We start from the raw sequence: 12,862 nt of genomic DNA on the forward strand, positions 1-12,862 counted from the left end.
TGTCTGCCACAGGGAAAGTCAAGGCAAGAATCCTCCTCAATCGCCTCCTCCCAGTGGGTGAAGAGCTCCTCCCAGAGTCGCAATGCGGATTCCGCCCACTAAGGGGCACAATGGACATGATCTTCACCGCGCGTCAATTGCAAGAGAAATGCAGGGAATAGCACCAACCGCTGTATATGGCCACCTTTGATCTCAGAGGCCTTCGACACTGTCAACCGTGAGGGATTATAGAATGTCCTCCTCAAATTCGGCTGCCCTCAAGTTTGTCACTACCCCCCGCTTGCTTCACAACGACATGCAAGCTGTGATCCTAATCAACGGTTCCACCACACCCAATTCACCGAAATGGTCGTATTAGTGTAACTGTACAAATCCACAAATTTGTTTATTCTGTTCAGATGGTAGCACTCGCACTTGAGTAAGAGCATGCCCCAAAACAAACTTCAGCGCGTAATCTAAGCAGAACTTTCAATGCCTTACTAAGGAGTGCTGCATTGTCAGAGGTGCTATAATTTGGTGTTAAGTGGAAGCCTCATCTGCCTGTTAACATGGATGTAAAAGATGCCATGGCACTCTTCGAAGAACTGGAAGTTCCCCTGGTTTCTTGGGCTAACATTCTTCCCTCGGGCAACACCACCAAAAACAGATTATCTGGCTGTTTACTTGCTTTTTGTGGGATCTTGTGTACAATTTGGCTACCACATTTGTCTACATAAGTGACTGCACTGTAAAAGTAATCTATTAGTGGTAAAGTGCTTTGGGATGCTCTGAGGTTATGAAAGATGTTGTATAAATGCAAATTCTTTCTTGGTCTTAATTTCTCTCTTTCCCTTCTCCAGAGCTGGATTAACATCCTTGGCTATTACTTGACTGACTATTAAGTCACCACGGACATGAAATGAGCCTTATTACAGTTGAGCCCTTGTTAGCCAAATTTGCCAGTAAGACTAAGCTGAAGAAATTAGTTAGCATTTCTATTTCTTAGTTAACTTTTTTTTTGTAACTAAGTTTTTTTTTAATGTAAACACCCCCCCCCCCCTCTCAAAGTTACTGTAATGTTTAAAGTCTGATCATACTGAGTCAATTCCCCATTTTCCAGAAGTGGAGAGTTAGCAAACTGCAGGAGGTAATTTTTCCTGTAGATTATTTCCAGGAAGGCCCCCATAAAAATGTGCTCATCAAATCACTCTGTCTTGGCCTCCATGGCTGCAGAGAAAGTATGGATCCCTTTATGTTCCACCTAGCCATCTCCAATGTTGATCGTAAGTAGTCTTACCCTTTGCATTCGACTGACACAACGGGGGTAATTTTAACCCCACCCTCTCAAAACAGAAGTAAAAATGTTAGATTTCAAACCAGAACCCAACCCGCCTCGAACCTGCTTGCTTCTGGTTTTAATGGCCGAAGGACAGGCTACCAATCTTCTCTCGGGAGGCAGGTTGGTTATTGAAAGCACTTAAGGTGGCAGCATGACTCCATTTTAACAAGGTTTCTATTTTTAACTTGTGTTGGCTGGGTTTCTTGGATGTCGGAAACCCGGCGATTAAAGGTGAGAGGGTCTGTATCCATAAGGTAAGTGCATTTACAGTACTGCTTGTTGGCCAGGAGGAGCAGGAGTGTTTTCTCCATGTCCAACAAGCTTACCCTGTAAATCTTCTCTTTTTCTCTCTCTCCCTTCTCCTCTTCCCCCCCCCGGCCACCAATCTGTCAGCTTCCCCACCCCACGATCACACCCCCGCCACTAAATCTACCTGCTCCTTGGCTGCGGCCTTCTCTGGAACTTTCCTCGCCTGACAGGCAGCCAAGCTTGTCGATCAGGCTGGCTTTCGGCCGATGAACCTGGGGGAACAAAATTACACGCCGTAGAGCTAAAACTCCCCTGCTTTGGGGCGATGTGCACTTCTGGGTTCCTGACCATAACTCCTTTTTTTTTCTCCCCCCCCACTCTGAAACCCTACCTCAGTAAATATTGGGGCCAGTGTTTCCCCACACCAGCACAGATTGTGTGAACATTATGCCTGAGTCTTGGGCTGTCACTCAACTAATTTCATAGTCTCCATCAGTATAGCTTTTGGTATTATCTGAAGGGCTTTGGCTCTCCTGTCAGTTGAGATTTACAAGAATCCTGACGGTTGTTGAGTTTACTTGCTAATGTCCCACAGAATGATTGGCTTGTGTTGGTCACCTTACAGAAAACGAATTCCAGTGTATGGGCTGCCATGTCGATAGAGCAGCTCGCCCTCAACTCTAGAACTGGTTTATGTAATGGTGAAACCTAGTCCAATTTTTTTTTGTTGCTTTTGCATATGTAGATTTCTGTAAATTGCAAAGTATCACTTATCTCTAGCTGTGGGGCTTTTCTGATTTCTGTACAGATGAGCGAACAAGAATCATAAACAACACAACTGGCTAAGCACTCAGCCTGCCCACAGATAGAAAAATGGAAGGCAGTTAGTCCTTGGGGGCGACTGCCTCTGAATAAATCTGGGAATTCCATATTTTAGCGTGGTCCAATGCACTCTGGAGGTAATAGCACCATCATGTTTACTTTACAGTATTACTGCCTGTAAATGCACCATTTAGATATCTTGGTCAAATATTTATCCGGTTCCAATTAAAATCTCCAGTGTGAGTTTCCACAAAGACTATGTGGGAGGTTGAATAGGTTCTATGAAGACTCCATATCTGAGGGCACTCTGATTTACACAGCTACCTGTGTAAGCCTGTTTGGTTCCCCCCCCCCCCCCCCCCCCCCCCCCCCCCCCCCAAGTACAAAATGAGAAGCCTCCCATTCAGCAAGAATAAAAACAACCGGACACATGGGGGCAGAATGTATTCACAAGGGAACCTTTGACTGCATATAACTTCTTATCTGGCTAATTGCTGGGTGAAAGTTGTGTGCACTTACCCATGATTGACACAGCTGCCACATAATTCTTTTCAGAGCTAACAATTATGGATAAGGTAATTGGTCACACAGCTAAGATGGTATAACTGTATTTGTGAATGTTTCTGACGCAAGGACCAGGATGACTACTTAAAGCATAGTCGTTCTACATGGCTGAGGATCTCTGGGTATCCACAAGACTTGCAAAAAAAGCTTGTACAACTGCTTTTCTTTTGATAGGTTATTCAGTGGCCAAATGGACCTGGCTCGAGAGCTTTAAAAGCAGCAGGCGAGCTTCTTGCCTGTCTGGGAATTGGTTCCGGGATGGAAATCCCAGTCCCCCACCAGACCTGCCTTTATGAAGAAGCAGTCCTCATAAAGTGCGGCTGCTGCTGCTCGTGCTGAGTTTTCTGCTGGTGCCAGGGTGTGCTTCATGGTGAAGGGCATCTTGCAGTACAACACGGGTGTTGGAGGCAGTGAATTGTAATCTGCAACTAGCAGTCTTAGACTGGAAGCGTGGGGTTAAACCTGGGTTTCAACATTAGCAGAGTGCAAAAGTTGTGTTGGGTTATTATACTTTTAACTGGAAGCCTTTGAGGCAGCTGAGGTGACTTGTGTTCTCATCTTAAATTTTCCAATCTCTAAAAGATGGCATTAGAGAATTAAAGGTGGCAGTTTACAAAAGTCTGAAGCTGGTGTTCTGTGTTTGATCCTGGAGTTGCACTCCATACAAGCACGGTGCTTTTTCCTCAGTAGGTTGTCCGATGGGTGAAATGGGCAATAGTTTATCTGCAGAAAAAGACTAAGCTTACATTGGATTGGGCTGGTCAGATTTTGATCTCTGTTGATGTCCACTGTCTTCGTATTCAGCACCGTTAAGAAAATTCTTTTAAAGTAATTTTGTTTGGCAAAGGTAGGTAGAACTTTACAATCTTTACACATGGCAGATGAAATTCTCAACACAGATAAATGAGAGGTAATACATTTTAATAAGAACGAGGAGAGACAATACAAGCTAAATGGTACAATTTTATAAGGGGTGCAAGAACAGAGACTGGGGGTGTTTGTACACAAATCTTTGAAGGTGGGAGGACTAACAGGAGGGTTAATAAAGCATATGGGATCCTGGACTTTACAAATAGAGGCATAGAGTAGAAAAGACAGGAGATTATACTAAACCTATATAAAACGCTTGTTCGGCCCCAGCTGGAGTATTGTGTCCAATTTTGGGCACCACACTTTCAGAAGGATGTGAAGGCTTTCGAGAGGTTACAGAAGAGAGGAGGGATTACAGTTGCGTGTATAGACTGGAGAAACTGGGGTTCTCCTTGGAGCAGAGAGGCTAAGGAGATTTGATAGAGGTGTTTAAAATCATGAAGGGTTTAGAGAGAATAAATGAAGACAAACTGTATCCAATGGCTGAAGGGTTGATGACCAGAGGACACAGATTTAAGGTGATTGGTGAAAGAACCAGGGGTGACATGAGGAAAATGTTTTATGCAACGAGTGGTTAGGGTTTGGCATACACTGCCCAATAGGGTGGTGGAAACCGATTCAATAGTGGCTTTCAAAAGGGAATTGGATATATATTTGGAGAAAAATTGTAGGGATATGGGGGAAGAGCAGGGGAGTGGGACTAACTGAATTGTAGGGCTATGGGGGAAGAGCGGGGGAGTGGGACTAACTGAATTGTAGGGATATGGGGGAAGAGCGGGGGAGTGGGACTAACTGAATTGTAGGGCTATGGGGGAAGAGCGGGGGAGTGGGACTAACTGAATTGTAGGGCTATGGGGGAAGAGCGGGGGAGTGGGACTAACTGAATTGTAGGGCTATGGGAGAAGAGCGGGGGAGTGGGACTAACTGAATTGCTCTTTCAAAGTGTTTGCACAGACTCGATGGGCTGAATATGGGATGTGGGCATCTGTTCTCAGCCCATTGTGCTGAGATAAATAGGGCACTTGGTCGTCACATTGTCCGCATGCCCGACACGAGACTCCCAAAACGAGCGCTCTACTCGGAGCTCCAACACGGCAAGAGAGCCCGAAGTGGGCAGAGGAAACACTTAAAGGACACCCTCAAAACCTCCTTGGAAAAAGTGCAACATCCCCACCAACACCTGGGAATCCCTGGCCCAAGACTGCACAAAGTGGAGGAGAAGCACCCGGGAAGGCGGTGAGCACTTCGAGTCTCTTTGCCGGGAGCAAGCGCAAGCAGCGCACGTCAACCCAAGCACTCTACCCACCCGCCCCTTCAACTACAGTCTGCCCTACCCGTGACAGAGACTGTAGGTCCCGCATTGGACTCATCAGTCACCTGAGAACTCATATTTTTAATGTGGAAGCAAGTCATCCTCTGTTCCAAGGGACTGCCTAAGAAGAGAAGAACAACTTGGTTGTGGAGGTAAAGCAATTCATATCTGCAGGTAGAATTGGCTCTGGACGTCGAAGTGGCATATGTGATATCTTCAAATGAGCTTTCTGTTCCGTTGCTATAATTTGGGCATAAAAGCATCTTGTCTGCAAAAGAATTTAGTTAATGTGCTGTCCAGTATGGTTTAGAAAGTCCACATTTTCTACCAGGTAGTATTATGGAGGGTGGTGTCGGTAATTGAATTACAGTATGAATTGTTTTTCCTGCAATCCAACAGCGAGCTGCTCATTTGTTTTACTGGGGCTTACTGTAAGGAATGTTATGTGGGTGCTTCAGCTCCGCAAAATCCCTTCCATTGCCATAATGTGGGAATGTCAGATGGAACTGAGCGTGTCCAAATATACTCTTGGCTTTCTTTGAAGGGGAGGCAGGGATTGAAGAATAACTAGATTCTTTCTCTGCAATCCAGTACCAGAATATTAACCTCTTAAGTTCTGTTTTGTTCATCGTTGTTCAATAACCATAGGCAACTTGATGTGATTTAGTATCCGAGCAGGCCAAACTAAGCTGCTTCCCCTTGTAAGCTAATGGCTATCTCCAGGTACTATTCTGGTATTGTCTTCCTCCCTCTTACATACACAAAGGAACTGTTTGAAGAATGCAAATTGCCGAAGTCATCTATTTGAATGTCTCAGAAATTGGGTCTGAAAATGGTATATAATGCAAAAAAGATTACATGATACTGTTAGTGGTTATAATAACTTCTCCCCTGACTTCCAGCTGATGGGGTGGCTGCTAAGAGGATTGGTGTAGGGGCTCAGCAGTTATTATAATTATCCAGCAATGTCTCCAACTTTGAAGGCCTGCTGTAAACATTTTGTCTACAGTATGAGGACCACAGCTTCAATATATTGGGTGGCGGTGTGCCAGTAATTTTATCTGATCAACAAATTCTGGTGGCTTGGACTCCATCTCCAATCTCCGTGTCCATTTCACGGCTAGTTCTACATTTTCATGAATAGTAGTTGGGGGACGTCCTTGTCACTCATTTGGGAAAGAATCATCTTTCCCAGATGAGTGGCAAGGATGTCCCCCCACCTACTATTGCTTTTCAAAACTGCCGCCATCACCACAGACTTCCTATATATAAAAAAAAACACCCTTGTTCCACCCCTCCAACTACCATCCCATCTCTGACCTCCCTTTCTTTTATAAGGGTGTTTGAAATGTAATTGCCTCCCAGCTCTGTGTCCATTACTCCCAAGACGCCCTGTATCACTTCTTTGTCTGTCTTCTGCTCTGCTCACAGCACTGGGACTGCACTGGTCAAAGTCGCAAATGACATCCTTGGTGACAGTGCCTTTATCCTTCCTTCCTTCTCCTTCACCTTTTGATTTGATATGGTTGACATTTCTAAGTCCTCTCCTGTTGGCCAGTTCTGGGGGACTGCTCTTATGTTTCCATTCCTGCCTGTTCCAGTGCATCTTTAGGAGCGTCTTCTCTTTCCTGACCCTTCAGTCATCTCCAGTGTTACCCAAAGATCTGTCCTTGGCCCCTTTCTCTTCCTCATTGACATGCTTTTCCCCTCCGTGACCTCATCAACAGGCATTAGGTCCCCTCCCACATTCATGCTTACTGCATGTAGCTCTCTCTCTCTTCACCACTTCCCTTGATCCCACAACCACCTATCTGCTTACGGGATGTCTGACTGACATTAAGTCTTGAATGAATCAAAATTTCTTTCAACTGAGCATCCGGATGACTGAAGCTATTGTTTCCGGCCTCCACCATAAACTCTGCTCTCTTCCCACACGCTCCACCCTTCCCTAGCCACTTGCTCAGGCTGAGTCAGGTCTTGTGACACCTTGGTGTATTAAGTTTCAAACTCGCCAAGACTGCTTATTTCCACATCTACAATTTTGCTTGTCTCTGTCCCTATTTACCCTCGTGCATGCTTTTATTACATCTGGGCTTAATTTCTCCAGTGGCTTCATTGCTCTGGCCTCATCCTCCTTCCTCCTTGGACTTCAACGTGGCCAGAACGTAGCTGTCCATATCCTGATCTGTACACCCACCACCCCTGTCCTTACTGATCCACACTGTCTCCTGTACCCCAACACTTGGAATTTAAACTCCTTGTCCGAATCTTTAATCCTTCCATGGCCTTGCCTTACCACCTTTTTCAACCTCCTCCATTTCTTTGTCCCCTTCTGCACCCTTGTGCCTTCAACTCTGGTCATCTATGCATCCCTCCCTTTGCCCGCCATCACGACAGAGCCTTCAGCTGCTTTGGCCTTACATTGAGGTGTGAGGGAAAACAAGGAATGGGAGTACAAACTCCATGGAAAGATGTTTGGGAACAGTGAGATCTGGGAGTTCAAATACATAATTCTTTGAAAGTGCAGTGCAGGTCGATTAAAGCCTTTTTTTAAAAAGGGACAAGAGTTTTGATAAATTGTCCAAGACAATGATTAGACTGCAGTTCAGAGTCTTTTGTGCCACATTATAGAAAGGTCATTAAAGCCATGAGTTTAGATTAATCAGGTTGCTACCAGGAGAGATATGAGCTCCTGTCTTATAAACATCTATAGAGACTGTAAGACAACGTAGGTTGGTAGAATGGACAGACTGCCAGCGGCAGCCAATGTAGAGAAATGTGAAGCAGTACATTTTGAGAAAAAGAACAGCAAAAGTAAATAGATCCTAAATGGTAAGATTCTTAATAGTTGCTGAACATGGATCCAGAAGTGCAGATACAAGGTGGGAACACAAATTGAAAAGGCTGTAAAGAACAAATGCGATTCTGGGTTTTATACTTGGCATTGAATATCAAAACAAGGAAGTGATTTTGAATTTGCATAAGATGTTGATGAGGCTACAGTTGTAGTATTGCAATCAGTTTTGTGCATCCCATTATAGGATATTGTAGCTGTGGAAAGGGTACAGAGAACATTTAGCAAAATTATAGCAAGAATGAGGTGGTTGTAGTAATGAACGGCTCAAATAGAGATTTTCAAAAGTGAAAGGTTTTGAGAGGGTAGAAAATCAAATTGTTTCTGCTTGTTGGTAAATTGTTCAGAGGCATATCTCTAGGAAGATTTCTTCTCTCCGGGTCATTGGGATGTGGAATACTTTACCATAAGCAACCTTGAGGCAGAAACTACATAATTTAAAATGCAATTGGATGGATATTTGGAAAGGAAGAATATGGGTGAAAAGATAGGGAAATGGGATTGAAGTAGATTGCTCCAGTTGAAGAGCTAGTGCTGGCCTAGGTACAATTAACTGACTCCTCATGCTGTAATATCTGATTATGTTGGGCTCCATAAAATGGACCGGTTCAGCTCAACCATGTATTGGAGGGGCCTGTGGCGAGGTGCAACATATCTTGCATCGGTTTAGTCCGATTAGAAGGAAAGGGGGAAAATTTGTGCAGCAGTGAGCAAGATAACGATGGCTCCCTGCTGTTTTCAGCTTGCGTCCTGCCTGTTCTGGCTTGGTTTTTTTTTATATGAAGAGGGTGATGGATCCAGGAAGAAAGAAACTGGCCAACATATTTGTGACCAAAGCGCTAAATGTTCTCGGGTGGCTTGAGGGCCTTTTGCTTCCAAAATGCAGCTCAAATTACTCTTGATGATGGCAGTGGAGAAAATCACCTCTTGCTTAATGTCAAGAATTGATCACTTCTGGAAACCAATCATGGAATAGTTTAGTATCACCACAGCCTTTCGGAAATGCATATGCTCTTGGGGAGGGATGTTTAGTATGATTGTGTTCCCCTGACTTTTGCAATTGTTTTTTGTTTTTTTTAAAGAGGGCTTATATGCTTTTTTTAAGGAATGTTATTTGAGAAATGTCATGGACACTTAGTACTGCTATTGGTAAGCATCGTTCCTTACTAGCTAAAAGATTAATTCTAGAATTGGGCTGATTGTGTACTGGGAACAGTAGCATAGTGGCTATGTTACCGGACTAGTAATTCAGAGGCCTGGACTCATGTTCTGGAGTTCAAATCCCACCATGGCAGCTTGGGAATTTAAATTCAGTTAAATAAATCTGGAATAAAAAGGTTTTTATGACAATAGTTATCTGGGTCACTAATGTCCTTTTTATGAATCTGAATTGTGCGATGTGATTGGGCTGTTTTGTGTACCCGTTTTTGTCCCGAGATCCTGATTCTGAATTGCAGATTTAATTGCATAAATTAGTACTGTTGGGCATGTGAACTGGCTGCTTTGATTTGTCACTGAGAATGGAATTAAACGTTTTCAAAAATTTGGAGTATAGTTTCTAGAAACAAATATTCACTGCTGTCCTGTGAAATTGTAAAATAGAAATTTCAACATGGAAGTGGGCCATTTGATCCATTGTGCCTGTGCTAGATCCACATCGGAGCTGTCTTCTAAGCACATTTCCCTGCTTTTTCCAACTGTTCAATTTTGCCAAAAATTCAGAATTGAAGAGCATAATTCTATCCCACCCACATTGTACTGTGTGTGCAGATAGAATGTAATAAAGGTCTTTGATTTTTGGCAGTGCATGAGTTTTGCAGAATGAGCTCATTCAGTGTTATAAAATGTTGTTTAATACATCCAGCACAGCAGAGATCAGAATAGTTCATATGTTGAATGAAGAATTGTTATGAAAGTGAATTTGCACAGATTTGAAAGAAACAAAATGCAACATGAGAAATGTGGTTATGGTATGATAGTCAACGGTCAAGATTGTCAGCTGAAGAGAATAAATCTGCAAAGAATTTTGCGGCAGGTATCATTTGCTGCCCTCTTTGCTGTTCTCAAATCGGGGAAGGAAAGAGCTTGGCGTGTGTAAACTTAAATGCCTGGGCAAAATTCTTCTCGGTTGCCTTTAACTTTAGAAATTTCGCATTTAAAGGTTGAGACAATTGATTTTGTTCTCAAACTTTTTAAACTACAATTTAAAAAAAAAAAAAAAAAAAAACAACTCTCATCAAGGTGTGGGAAACATAGTCCTGGGAAATGGAACACCCAGTATCTGCATCAAACACTCACCAAGTTAGAAATAGCACTGCTAGATGCTCTCTTGCACCATTTTTTTTTAGGCTTGTCTAAGTGACCTTTCCAGTTAGTGCAGAATTAGCAGCAATTTTGTAGTGTTGACCCATTACAGTAGCCAGATTTAAACCCAGGTCCCAGAGGTGAAAGGCCAGTTTCAACCCACTGCACCATCTTGTTCCCCGTTGATTCTAGTGTTGTTGAGAAACATGGACGAGGATTCAGTCTTCACGTTTATATAAATTCTACATATTGCAGACCAAAGGATGACCACCAGCATTAAAGAGCATATCAGAAACAATTGAGCATACTACTGTGTAATCTAATAATATTTAATTGTAGCGCAAATAAAACCTATTAAAGATTCGATTTAATTAAATTACAATAGATTTAATTCTGTGGAATAAAAAAAAAACTCTTGAATTGGCTGGATTAAATGTTATTTTCCTGGCCAGTAATTATACATACTAGCCAAATTTTAGGAGGGACTAAATGTCAAGTCTATTAATCATCTGTTTTGCTTTTTATAGAAAGTGTAGTAGCTCTTCACTGGGTTCTGTTCTTGAAAAATAGTATGTTAAAATAGTCATGACTTGATCACAACAGATTTGTAAGGAAGGATGTTGTGATATTACCTGCGGCTGACCGAAAAATAATTTGCATTTCCTGACACGAGTGCTTGGTATACAGGGATATAATTTTTCAGAGAATGCACTGTAAAATTCAAGTTTATAAGTTTTATCCACCTGTCTGGCTTTATGTATGCTGTAAAATTTTAGGAGTTACTTTCATGATCTAAAATTCTTTTAAAATGACAGTATTGGAAGAAGACTAACCTAATGCACTATATACCAAAATCTTCATTGAGAACTAAATTTATACTAGATTAGAGTTTTTTTTTGTGACCTAACTGTCAAAGCTTTATTTTATTTCCAGTCTCTGCCATCTATTCACAACTGTGATATCACCTCGATTTTTAAAAAAAAATCTGAATTGAGTTACTGTGGTGAAAATTGGCCTTGCATCACAGGACTAATATCTAGATTTATTTTCTTTTTGGAGAAGTAAACTGAATACAGCAGTAAGCTGAAGCCATTTTAGCTGCTGTGATTTTGAAAAACTTCAAATGAATGGAACATGTAATAAACCTGTTCCGTGTTCCTCTCCCAAGAGTCTGATACCACAAAAATCTGATCTTGCTCAGTGAATAGTTTTTGGTAGGTCATGCAATTTCTTATGAATTCCTCTGTTAGCCCTTAGAATTCGATCTTTGCTATCAGCCACTTTGTAAATTTTAAAATGAAATGTTGACTTTTGGGGGGGGGGGCCGCGCAGGGAGAGGAGTTGGGGAGAAGGAAGCTTATTTAAAAATAATGAAGTTTGCTTGAATCATTTGGACAGAATCAGCACTGTTTATAGCTGTTGCTGATTCTGTGTGGTGATTTCTGACAGTTTAGAAACTGTTAGCCAACACTGAAACTTATTTAAATAAGAGCATTTTGATAAAATATTAGCCTAAACAGCACAGAAAACACTTGGTGCACATAAAATTACAAGACATGAGCTTTCAATGGGAGTAAATGGAAAGTGATTCAGGACATTGGAATTCAAACCTTGATTAAGTATGCACTTATCTGAAATTGCGTAAATGTACAGGATTCAGATTGAAGTATTTGTGTTATCCACCAGATGATTTGGCAGATTGGTTGAATTTCCCTAAAGCTATCTATCTGTCTCAAAATTATAGAACTATACAATGACATTGTGTCTTAATTACTGATTTATGTATTTTGTTGCATTAAATACATTGTATTTTAACAAGATGGAATGTAGGTTTTTTTTAAATAAAAGGTTCAGTGCTATTTAAGTACCATGATTTTTCTGGATTATTTTTGGTGTGAAACAGTATTGAAAATAATGACGACAGACTGACAAACCCCCAGGACCTGGCAGTTTCCACCCCTGGGTTTTAAAGGAAGGTGATGAAATTGCAGATGCTTTAGCTATAGTCTTCCAGAGCACGCTCGATTCAGGAATTGTCCCTTTTTTAGATTGTAAAATTGCAAATGCAATTCCATTATTTAAGAAAAGTGAGAAACCAGGAAATTAGAGACCTGTTAGTATGACCTCTGTTGTGGGGAAGTTATTGCAATATATAATTAAGGACAGAGTGACTGAGCCAGAGAAATGTTGCACTGATTAGAGAGAGCCAACTTGGATTTGTAAATGGTAGGTCATATCTAATGAACTTAATTTTTTTTTTGAGGAAGTAACTATAGTAGTAGATAGGAATGTCTATGGACGTAGTTTATATGGACTTCCAGAAGGCATTAATAAGGTTCCACATAACAGACTGTTGGCTAAAATTAAAGCTCATGGGGTTGACTTGGTTAGATGGTAGATAGAGATGGGATAATGGGTATGTACTCATTGGAAGGAAGTGATTAGTGGTGTCCCATAAGGATCTGTTCTGGGGCCTCAACTATTCACTATTAATGACTTGGATAATGCCGTAGAGCTATATATCCAAGTTTGCTGATGACTCAGATTGGTAGCATAGTAATAAGTAGTA

At 41.8% G+C, this 12,862-nt stretch overlaps 1 protein-coding gene across 3 annotated transcripts in view; it reads left to right on the plus strand.

The window, feature by feature from the left end:
- LOC147121079 (suppressor of cytokine signaling 5-like) overlaps positions 1–12,862 on the plus strand; it is a 45,644-nt gene that overhangs the window by 10,325 nt on the left and 22,457 nt on the right. The window lies entirely within an intron of this gene.

Source organism: Somniosus microcephalus, chromosome 3 (assembly GCF_052327205.1).
Source record: "Somniosus microcephalus isolate GS21.2 chromosome 3, FLI_Smic_1.0, whole genome shotgun sequence".
In the NCBI taxonomy this organism is placed as follows: domain Eukaryota; kingdom Metazoa; phylum Chordata; class Chondrichthyes; order Squaliformes; family Somniosidae; genus Somniosus; species Somniosus microcephalus.